Raw genomic sequence first — 12,849 nt, 5'->3', positions numbered from 1 at the left:
GCATATACCTTGAAACATTTTATTCTTAGGTAGTGCATGTATAGTTTTTGCATTCAGACTAATCATATTAGTTCGGCTACCGAAGCGTTGCTTGAGCACGTATATCTAAATATCATAGCTACTGTAGAATAGAATACGAGCAGCTGAGTGTAACACAAGTTATTTAACAACAAAATTCGGATATATGACACAATAGCTGCGAAAGTGCAAACTGGTCATGAACTCGAAATCGGATGTCGTAACGGTGATTGAATACATGATTTTCCTTTATTAGCAAGTTGACTCATCAGCAATAGTTTCAGCCAAAACATAAATACATCGTCGAAGTCAGAGTTTCTTAATCCCTATTTTTAAACGATGACTGTTGCGCTAGCGAATGTTTTCCTTACAAACACCAAACCCCAGTCTGTGTACAACCAGAAGCCCATTAAAAGCTCAGCGAATTATCCCGAGCCCTTCTTGCGGTGAAATCAACGCGCGAAAAAATCTCGTAAACATTGACGTTGCCTATTGTCCACCGCGGTCTAGCTAGAGCAACAGCACTTTTCATTGACGCAATATGGCAAGCTTCTAGCTCTTGCCTAATCAATGTGAAACATACAAATTAAAACAACAGTCTCTCGACATCGTGACATCGACTTGAATTGGAAAAACTTTCGTTTGAACTATGTTATGAAACGTTCATGCCCTTAATTGCAGTGCTGTGTATCTATGTTAGAAATGAATCATCTGTGGCCAAAACACATGACTACAACAAACGAAAGGGTTCACACATGTACTAACAGTTCGTACTTGACAACATTTACTTGGATACGATGATCCTCGAAGAGTACGGTAGCAGAACATTTCATTTACTCGTTGTCGAACAAGAACAATTTGACATAGCTACACATATCAACTACGTGACGCACCACACTAAACGAAAAAAATGCGTATTTGTTTGATCTCAACAAATATTAGATACATTGGTGTGTACACTAAACGTATATGAAATGTCCGTCCCCCTGTGCACCGTATCGATAATAGTCTCAGCTAATAAAGCAATCAATAACTTCTCCGTATTCTAGTGAAAAGCTTGCGTTTCTTCAGGCTCCGTTCGATTTAGATATGTCGCAAAAACCGAAACGCGACGGTTGACGTGAGAAGCCACTCTAGTACGTAGGCTTCTACAGGATCTCGTTTGTCACCGATTTTGTCAAATTTCTTCTCAAGATTCGCATGGCCTTCTGGGACTCATCCATATTTGTCTTTATTTTTTTACTGTCCACTGCTTTAATGAAAACATCAATATATAGAAGTTAATAAATATTTTTTCACTGATTTCCGCGCTCTTTAAATATTCAAGTGTGTAAGGAAATGCTCATACAGTTGTATCTTCCTCTACGACTATATAATAACAATGTCAACGTATGGGGGTATTCTATGTCTAGGTCTAACGTATGAGAGCGCGCTAAACGTATTATTTCTCCTGTCGCAATCGCCGAAGAAACTGAGCAAGCAAATTAAATATTACGTATGTGACAACTTATTTAACGGCCTCGAATGCCTCCGCACCTAGAGCATTTCCCTTATGGCATGTTCTTCCGATTAGTATCCTATAGAAGAGCTTTTCCTCTAGCTAAAGAAAAAGCTTTAAAACGTCTGCTCTGTTTTATATGAAACTCATTGAGTCGGATTTTAAAGTAAGGACTACCAGACTACTAAAAGTTGCTAAGTCAAATGTTCAGTAGATCTATTAGGTCATGTATTAACACTTCGTAGATGCTTTTTAGATATCTGCAGCTATCGCTTCAAGGTGCATTTGCTCGTTCTGGTACATCAGTTTTCGCCATGGTTAGTAATTGTGATGCGACAACACCGCCTGGAACTTTGATTATGATAATTTCGCGCAGCCTAAACAAGATTTCTTCAAGTCTTCCCAGCAGATAGAAGAAATTTCGTTATGGCAGCCGGAATTCGTCTTCTCTGAACTTACTCAACGTTCGCAAAGCTGTTCTACGACGGCAACGAGGTAGCTCTACCAAGGGCTTGTGCTCCACGCAGCTCATTCTCCGAAACAGGATGTTTCAAAACAAAAAAAATCACTTGATATATTCTGCTCGTTAATTGCTAGTGATAATGTTATAACTAATAACATTGAACTAATATGGTCTTTGATCGTAATTTTCACCGAGTAAATTTTCTTGATACACAAACACGCATTCGCATATAATCGAGCATTTCAATTCAGTAGATAATAACGCTTACTCCAAGGACCGAGTCAAGAAACAAGTGCAGTAAACTTATGTCATGCCATTGATGGGAAGTGCTACATCACGGTTTATAGCATATCACTTCACAAACACGACTTAAGAGGACTTTTGACCTCCGTTTTATAACGTTTAGTCGATCAACAATGAATAGCTTAGCTATATCAACCAATTAAACTCACTTATTCATCTTTGTCAGGTAGCGTTCTAAACACTTTACGTTTAAAATAACTTTGTATATTATGCTATTCTATATCATGCATATGATGGCCTGACAAGCCTGATTAAACTAGATCGATCAATCCAGTATTGATAACGTTATTCAAGACCTACGAATGCTTGCATTACACATCATGTTACTGTTGTCCTGCGACTGCCCCGCAAGAAATAGCCAAAAACATAATACGAGTGCCTACACCAAGTGCAAGCACAATCTGCATAAGGGAAATGTTTGGCGGTGTTTGTAATTACGTTCTCCATTCTACTCTGCAGAGTATTTCAGAGGTAAAAATATTCTAAAAGTTAATATTCGTTAACTCTCGCCAAGTTGCCAGCAATCTGAATCAACTGAGAGAGAGAATGATATTCGTTCCGTACGTGATATCCATGGACAGGCCTATCTCTACTTCTTTGCCAGTGCCAATCCATTGTCCGTTGTTTTAGATAAATAAAGGCGTACCGTCAGTTGCGAAAAACAAGCATTTTTCTCCAAGGATTTTTTTTAAGAAGATAAATCCACATCGTAGAATTGGATGATTACAGGCATAGTTCAACGAAAGCTAAGCCTGTGTTAAGGGGACGAAATGTTGCAAACCAACACAACAGCAATCACTTGTCTCCCTAAAAGTTAACTTGATTTCGCAATAATTAGGCTGATAAGGAATAACGTCCTACACCTACCAAAGATTTAGCTGATATGTTGACATTTAAGCAACACCTGTACACTAGAACAATACTACAGTCCTCTAAAATTGCGAGGTCCAGCGTCGAGATTCATGTGGATCCGCATTGTTCTTGTCCGCCACTCACGAACTAACCTGCCTCGTGGAGCGGCTGGACGATAGCTCTTTAGATGTAAAGTCAGAATATGTCTGGATATATTACTAAAATGAAAAATAAAAAAAGACTAGATGATGTTACTAAAATCATCGACTTCGCGCACGTATCAGGCCTTGATCTCACAAGTACCAAATGTGAGCTTTTTATAATAGGGAATGAGGAGTTTGGAGCTTTCTAGTTCGACGAATAAATTCTTCCTGGTTACCTGTTAGCTTTCGTAACAAACTACCCATAGGCCCAACTGCGCCTTGGCGTACTCTATCGAAACCTCTGATGGACTGCTTCACAAAAATCTCAAAGAACTGCCTAGGCGCCGAACGGGTTTGCGGATCCATGCGAGAAGCTTAGGAGGTTAGAAAACGCCGGACCTGGTGGAAAGCGTCTATCAAGCGTCTGTCACCAACTTTAGCAGCCTGGTTGGTTCAATCTACCAGCTCGATGCCAGAGCCCACTTTCAGTTCATCACAGACAATATAGGCAAAAGATTTAGTTCTCTTCAGAACGCTTTTCTTGAAGCGGTCACGCAATCTTCCTCGGACAAAATTCTGGAAAACTGTGTAGCCAATTTTCCATACAATCCTCAATAGAACCCCAAACAAGTTCAACCGAAATCCTAGATCGAAAAGGGCCTTCAATAAGTTAACTGAGAGTTGGCTGGAGGCTATGCCTTCGTCGTAGTTAGAAACTGTGCCACACAACAACCTCTGAATTACGTTTGGGGCCCCATGTAATGCACTTATCTTTTGGTGTCTGATGCAATCACTGAAACGGCCAAACTGATTAAATAGAGTACGAGAAATGCTTGGTGGCGAACTGTGTTGTTTTCAGAGTTCCGCGGTCAGCACATGTTCCTGCAGGAAAGAACATTTTTAAGGCCAGAGTTACCGTCCTGATTTGGAAATTTGGAAGGGCCCTTAAAAACGACCACTCCCACGTTCCTATAGGATCGTTCAGAGCAAATACAGTTGCTGACACTAATAAAGAGGAGGGCAAGAAATACGGAAAGCTAGAGCCAGAGTTTATTTCTCACGACAGAGGCATTGTGAACTGCTGAAAAGGATTCCATATTTCTTCCAAAAAAAACTCGAAAGGACCCTTGTGAATGTATCGAAAAAAAAAAATAACGACGTCCAGAAAATTATCTATTCCAAAGGCTCTTACCTGAAATGTCAAAGTGCAACGCAGCCACGACCTACTAGCATGGAATATATCCATATACATATATGAACGTAATCAGAAACGAAAGTTGGATATGGTATTTACTTCCCTACTAGCTGATCAAATAGATGCTTTTCGAAAGTCTCATTCATCAACTTAATCAGTCGGCATGAACCACACAAATCGACTATCAGATCTAAAAACTACTTTATCCCCCTAGAATTGGCTTGAAGAGATCTTCTACGAGTCGGCTCCCGCAGACTTATTGAACAAGGTGCTGTACCTCTACGCTTTTTATGATAGCAATATTGAAAATTTTACAACCTCCAAACAAAACATCACCCCAGTAGTAAAGATTTTTTTAAGACTTCTTTCTGTACCTAGACGCTCATATGAAAATCACAAAGAGCTTGAATCGCCATCCCCTACAACATCAGTTCGGAAGGTAACATGGTACATATAACGATTGATTTAATGGGAACTTTACATTATTATACTCTGTACCCAATCTGATCCAGATTAGCAATGACTGATAACAATGATTCTCAATAATGGAGCTTTAATTTTATTGAACAAAAAATAATTTATTTCACTTAAGGTAAAAATTGACTTTGTGATCACTTGTCGTAACTATTTTAGAAGCTAATTCACAAAATTTTAATTTTTTAATGAAGCATACTGCAACGCTGCGTATTCTGTATGAAATTAAATAATCTTTTTTAGCGTCACGTAAGGTCCCAATTAAAATAGTTAAAGAACGTGTAAAGGTAATACCAACAATTAATGCATTGTATTGTGAAATACATTGGTGGCAAATAAGTCTGGCACTGACATCACGCCCGGAGGGCTAATTCTAATGCCGAATTTACAAAGTGCCTTTTTCAGCAGTCCTCTGGGGCCTGATTAAAAGATTAAGTATTTGTCCTAACAGATTTCAAATATCTGCTAAGCAGCTGTGATTACTGCTTGAGATTTTCTCTTGTGAAACCGTAGGTCGGGTGTATCAATAAGAGTGAAGATAGATTAAGTCTCTCTTCTTGTTTACTTTAACAGGCCACTTTTTTTTCTAACATTTTGTAATCATTTTCCATTTATGGACTTTATATGTTTATTGTATAATACTAAAGAAAAGCAATCTGGCAATCGTATTAGCAAGATGAAGTGTTACGCGGTCGGACATATTTACATAATTCGTCTGATAAATATAGTGATAGTTAAATTAAAGGTAGCCGCTTAGTAAAACTGAGTAAAGAATCTTACAGAAAGTGGAAGCTTATAACTTCATCATCATTTCAAACGTTTTGCCTAAACTTAACCTATAAATTTGACATAGTTCTTTACCTAAGAAGAGATTGATCAATGCATCATACAGCGAAAGCACCATCATACATGTCAAAACGCCTCGTCACAGAAACTCAAACGATTTTTAAGGCCGCATCATATTATTTGAAAGAGAAGGTCATCATAAGTTTTTTTTAGAGAGCTTGAAGTATTTTTTCATCTTTAAGTGCCTCTTATGTAGTAATTCAGTGACTCAATGGCGTTAGAGACTTGCTGCTTCTTTTTCCTTTGTTGCGTATAGCTTTCCTTGACTATTCGCGATTGTGTGATTGGTTTAATACCCAGCTTGCATTGAATGAATCCCGTTTGTGGCAGCAAAATGAGGTTGATTACGGTAATAACCATTGCTGGGATGGTAGAAGTAATAAGAAACTTGCCAATTTTTCAACACAACGAACTCCGACAGAAACCTTCCAACTGCCCCTGTTAATGCACTACCGGCAGGTCAACATGCAGCGAAGATCTGTTTCTTCGAAAAGGAACCGAAAGCTTTTTAGTTTTAAACGTATCGTGTACAGTTTAAGAGACAAGCTAAATCCAGTAATACGAACATGTAAGGATGTGCTCTCGCTTCAAAAAATTCCGCGCAAACTACGGTTCCGCTAGTTCTGATTTAAGCAGTTGTCTATCTTGAAATGGATTTCACGGCTATCTTACATGAGACTGAGGATATGCATGCTGCTTTTAAAGAGCGCAATTAACCAGTTAAGTCCTCTTCCTAGTTGTTAAACCGTAATGCCCAATGCTGCAGTTCCATGTCAGGTTCGAGACCTCTGGGTGCGCATTATTTCGCAATCTAAATGACGCTACGGCTCACCATAAGATCGTAATTTTATAGCTGTAAATAATTTGCGTGGAATTTCGCTTGTATATATACATTCCTACACTCGAGGAGTATTTGCGTTCTATTCAATATCTACGCGACCGAAGTTGAAAAATTATTTCGCCGATGAGGAACTGAAACTGAAATGGCTGAAATATCGTTTCTCAGGGTCCGCTCTGAGGCCTTGAGTGATTATACCACTTTACACTTAAGGCTTCCGTTGGGAGCATCTGGATTCGGAATCGCAGAGTACGTCCAAAAAATACGAAACTAGTTGTGCTTGCGATCGGAACAGATATGCCACTATTATGTCGCGAAAATGTAATGTGTCGGTCTATAACTACACAAAAGGAAGGGCAATAGGGGTTTGCCATTTTGAATAAAGTAAGTAATGGGAGATAAATAAGCCTTAACTAATTCAACTGCAGACTCACATACAGTTAAGATCCTGCATTATATCGGTGACTATTCATTGTTGTGAAAATATGTGCTCACGCATAATACTGACTTGCTTGCTCCTACTCTTACTTTCTAATATGGTTTTTTTTATCCGTACTTGCCAGTTTCTATTTGATTTCGAAGCACTTGAACCACAGTACAGATTTACGTACAAATTTATGTACAAAAAATGCGTAGCAAATTCGTGTTTAAATTGCTTTATATCTGTGTCTTTTAGCATAGCCGGTTCATATTTATTGTCGATTCCATCGTTCAGCTGCACGTAAAGACTGCTAAGAGTTATGTCTGCGGAAGGATCCTCTATATTTTTTCTCTTAATAAAAACATATAAATTTTACAATGGCTCACAGAAGCCACGAGCAAATCATACATGCTTTATTTGGTAAGTCGAACGTTGTATATTAAATAATTTAATTAAATTCACTTAATTCCGCGGCCTGATATTAAATGCATATACATCATAACCGTAAACCTTAACTGCAACTACCACATGCAGGATATTGACTCTGCTTAGTGGAACTGATCTATGCTTAAATAAGTTATGGAAATAGATGAACAAGATTGTCAGAGGATTCATAATTGGCATTGTGTCTTCGCTCATATGGAACAACGGCATTGACCGTAACCAGAATACTCGTCTAGGGACATAAAATGTAATGCCTATATGACTATCCCCCACGTTAGCATCAACTGTAAGAGGATTTTTTTAAGCTATAAGCCATATTTTTTTCTTCGACATATCTTTCTTTATTTAGTAGGACTTCCTGGTTCTGAGACCAGCTCCCACCTGCTATTTAGTACTATTAACACTATACTAGACGGAGGGTGGACCAACAGTGTCCAGCCGACTTTATTGCTTGCCGAATGAAAAGCAAAAACGAATTTCTGTGTATGCCTTTATTCCTACATTAGCGCAACCTAGGAACTTAATCTTCATTGTACATTTAAAACCATATTCTCTGAGGATCCTCCCAAGGGCCGCTTAAATAATTCGATCTGATTCGCGTAATTTTAAATCACAGCTCTGCATAATTGGTTCAGCATCGATTTCACGAACACAGTGTCCTAAGTCAATGTTTCCTTCGACGCTGTTTGATAAACTCGGTCCTTAAAAAATCATAAGATCAACGCGACCATTTGCTGCCATGGCCGTACATCAAGACTAGCCGCTCTACAGACAACGGTTCATGGAAGGACTGTCTTCCGCGGGATAGGGAAATTTGTTCCATCTTGCGTAAATTAAAAGTTGTTTACATCCAATTTCCTATCTCGTTTCATGCAAAAGTTTGTAGCGTTCACGACAGAGCTTGCTATTACTGAGTGGTGCGTCTATCGTCATTTTAGAATTTAGGAATTTTCGTACCATATGCTATACCGCACGTCGACTTTTTGTGAATACTGCGGTCGCTCGAGACATATTCTTCAGTTCTCAGAGCCGCAGATCTGATTACTTTATATAGCTTAAAATGAATCTCATCAGAAGAGTATCACCGCAATCAACTCCCCACTTCGATACTAAGTTTGAACAAAATATATAATGTAGGGTGCGGATATGTAAGATACAGGTTCTTCACTCATCTTCTCTATCCCAAGTCTCAATGCTGCTACAGCCAATTCCTATCACTTAAGAAACTTGACAAAGAATTTGTCAGCGAAATGTCATATGAAGTTGTTAAATTAATACTTTTAATAAACTATATTGCCATCTTATAGCCTGTTTATATCTATAGCCTGTTTTAGTGGCGTTATTGCTCCATATCACATGAGACGAAATTGTTTGTTCCGTTGTAAAGGTTTTCAAAGATTGGAAATCCATTTGGCACAAGGTTGTTCTTAGATGTGAGGAGGCTACTTCGAAAAATAACCAACAGGTTTGCTGTTTCCAGCATTTATAAGATTCTTGAACATCATTTTTGAAAAAGCCAATATTGAATGAGAATTGCGTATTACTAACTAAATATTGTTTCGCAAAACGGGTTCACCTTTTTAGTAAATCAAAGTAGTCAAGTCAATGTAGGACCCATATTTTACATATACGTGTATTATGTTTCGTGGAGGAAAACTAAAGCCACACTGACTATGAGGTATCGAAGTTATCTTTCGGCATTCGATTATCCGACTCTGTTTTTGTTAGCAAGTGTTCAACGACGGTGTTTAAAGATTTTCGCAATGGTGCGTTGGGGGGGGTCTCTCTCGTAAATGAAATGTTTGTTTCGCCAGCATACCTTCCCCATCTGAAGCTCAACATGTTTAATTTGCCTGTCATATGATAGTATTATGACACTACGCGAGGAATACGCGTAATATTTGATAGCTCTAATTTTCTAGAGCTAGATAAGAAAACTAACTCATAATTTTAGAAAATTCAAATTTCTAGGGGCAGGATCCCTTTTTATGGTAGAGCGCACAAGCGTAACTCTCTAAGCCGTCGGTAACCACAGTCTCATGAATAAAAATGAAAAGCATAGTTTACGTGCTAAGAGTGGATCCAAATTAGAAGCTTGGGTGATTGATTGTTAAGTTTCCAACCTCAACTTTAATCAGCGATTTTGTAGGTGCTAAGCCTATGATACAATTTGCACAGCCAAATCTAGTGGTTCATTATAGTGAACCATTAGAGGCGCGATGAGTTGGTGGTTTTGGCCTTTAAAAAACACTTAGAGCTTTTAGAAAGGGTTTAAAAACAAAAACGTTAACACACGTTACAGTTTCGCTATTCGGTACACAAATCCTATTTCGTCAAAAGTCTACCATGCGGACGTCTATCACTCATCCGTTTGGCGTTTGCGGCTGCGATCAGTGGCAGTCTCGACCCCGTGTGTGTCGGACGCATAGACACAATGGGAGAGATTAACGTAATAAACGTCACTAGATAATAGGTATCGGCGTTTTCAATGCGTAAATCGATAGAAAAAATTATAATGTGAAGCATAGCGCACGAGTTACAAGCTGATAGCCGATCTACATTCATATTAAAATGATATATTTGCCCCATATGCTGGATGGGGTGTCAATACGATACAACATAAATGGCAACTACTCGCATTGTGCACGTTATGCAAACTTATATGAGTCTATGTTAATGTTCTATACTGTTGTAGAATAGGGACATAATCTAGTTAGGTGCAGCTGTCAGTTAACATATTTGTTCTTATACACCTCTGAATCCGTAAGTTTGTTTGGTAAAAATCACCTCACAGTGATGGATCGCGTGCTCGATTTGTTTGAGGTTGCTATCACAAGGACTCTCAACATTTAAAACCGGAAAGTTTCAAGCTAAAATCAGTAAATCTGAGTACTGAGACTTCCTTTGTAGCAGACTGGTGCGCAAGTAATCGCCTCTTTTTTTTAACGGGTTTTCTTTCTGCATGCCTCGTTTCTCAAGTATGCGTATAGTGCTGGAAAGTCTTCTTTGTTTATGAAAAGACTCTCTCGACAGGACTTCCTTTTTCCCTACGGTCATTTTGTTTAAGTCACAAGATTTTTTGCCCCGAGTTCGGACTTCAAATGTGGTTACATCTAATGGCAACAAGTCACCGAAACAATGTGGAATAGATGTGGACCATGCGACAACGATTGTGTAGCTAAAAGTAGTATTTAAAGATGGCTTGCTGAAATTAACTTAGAACTAAAAAACGTACTACATTCTTCTTTTTACATATATCGAGGATCTAATGGAGCCGTTTTTGAAGAAGTATGATTGTTACGTAAGTCCACATTTATCAGCTAAAAAGCTCGCACCGTAATCGGAACAAGCATAACGAGTTGCTTCCATAACTATTTGACGCTGGAAAAAATATGAGATATAATATATACCTAAATCGCTATTTTTGTAATCCGACATATTTATTTTTAGAGTCCAGACTCTAAAAGGTTTGATGGTTTCAACAATGGCAACAACTTTTCAGAGGCAGAAAAACTCCTCGAGTAGTACGAAACCGTCAATTATTGGCAACCGGGTAATTAAAGAAATGAAGCAATTAGCAAGAGCGGACATTATTCATGCATCACCTTAATGCATGTCGGATGTCCTGTGAGAGCATAGTACGTAATGTGTTTTCCTAAAATTAAGGTGATCGAGGTTTGAATCTAGGCATGAACCACCCACCAGTCAGCCGCCTGAAGCAATACCAAACGGCTAAGGCATCGGAAGAAAAAAACCTATCAGACATTGTTAACTAGAAAGCGATTTGAAGTTTATCACGCGTGAAATTCATATATGTTAACAAGTTTTTCAGAAACGCTAGAACGTCATGCAACAACCGGCTGTGCTCCTATTGCTTCCCGTCACTCAACACAATTAGCGCGTCGCACAAGCTTTACTGAACGAGTTTAATCCCGAACCCTTAGGTCTGTCAATTGGGCATCTAGTAATTCCCATTTCTGTAAAATAAAAAATATGCCACTACCTTTTTTTAGCGCAGGAAAAAGGACTTTTTGTAGCATTCTATATATAGTAATAGAGCTGGCCGATGTGAAATCGTCTCTCTTCCGCCGCGTTACTATTGTATCTATAGGCAAGAGATGTGTGCGAGATTGTTCAAATCTGTTGATTCTAATTAAATTTATCGATATCCCTTTATCACCTAAAGCGAATAGTATTTTGTTTTTATATACACGCTGGCAATAACCTTGATGATCCTGGTTGGTCCCGTTATGATCCTGGAAAAGAAATTTTTTTCTTCACTGCAAAACGCCACCCAATGCCAATTTATATTATCAAATACAATTTGCTTATAAATGTTTATTGTTTGTCTAAGTGATGATGACAACGATACCCATGACGTGCCTACCAGCCACCTATCCGTAGTCTCATTGCAACTGTTGATGCACTCACTAGTGTAGGTGGTTGACAAAGACGTCTCTCGAGAAACAATTGAAAACAAGGCAAACTATCCCAATACTGAACAATAACACTGTATTAAGGTATTTTTTCTTTCGCAATTCGGCAGTGAAATGGGGATATTAAAAGATAGGACTTGTAAATCGAGTCAGCAGTGCCAGTTTTTTAGTAGGACTGAAGTAGGAAGCAAGCCGTACAAACTTAAATCTCAATGGCAGTAAAAGCTTTACGGGGAAAAGACTTTCTCTTCAGCCACTACCGTGATAAGCTGATGGGTATCGGGGTCTACCAAACAAGCTAGAATTCAGAAATTCAATCTTTCAGAAATATTTTCGTTGTCATATGGGAAACAGTGATCAGTATCATCATGTCTTTGTACGCATCCTGTGAAATAACGAATCAATTAAGTATTTCGCCGATGTTTGTGCAGACGTTGTAAGGAGAATCTGTTGTTAGATCTGTGCGATTCTTTACCTCTTTTTGACCGTCTCAGGTAAAGAGCGAGCGAAAAAGGTACTTGTCGACGACCTGAAAGACGAAGTGCAGGCACGGATCGTGCCCTGGCCTTTTCTGATGTTAGATCAGCGATCTCGAACTCTGTATATACACACACTAATGTTTAGTTGCTATCGGTAAATGAAATCGAAATGTTTTGCATTTGATGGTTAGACGTATTAAGGGAAACGTAGAAACGTAGCAATAACCGATGGTAACATAAGCGGCCAACGAAAACTGATAATGTTATCAGCGTGTGTATCATCGTAAACGGAAAAACGGTAGGAGGACTGTTATTCTTACAGGACAATTCTACCAAACTTCCAGGAGTAAGTCAACTGTCTAGATGCCGGAATATCTCTAAGAAACTTGTTTTTCGCAGACCAATAACGTTTCAATAAACTGAGTGTATCTACTTTATT

Source organism: Varroa destructor, unplaced genomic scaffold (assembly GCF_002443255.2).
Source record: "Varroa destructor unplaced genomic scaffold, Vdes_3.0 BEIS01000001.1, whole genome shotgun sequence".
Classification (NCBI taxonomy): domain Eukaryota; kingdom Metazoa; phylum Arthropoda; class Arachnida; order Mesostigmata; family Varroidae; genus Varroa; species Varroa destructor.
This window is presented reverse-complemented; position numbering follows the sequence as displayed.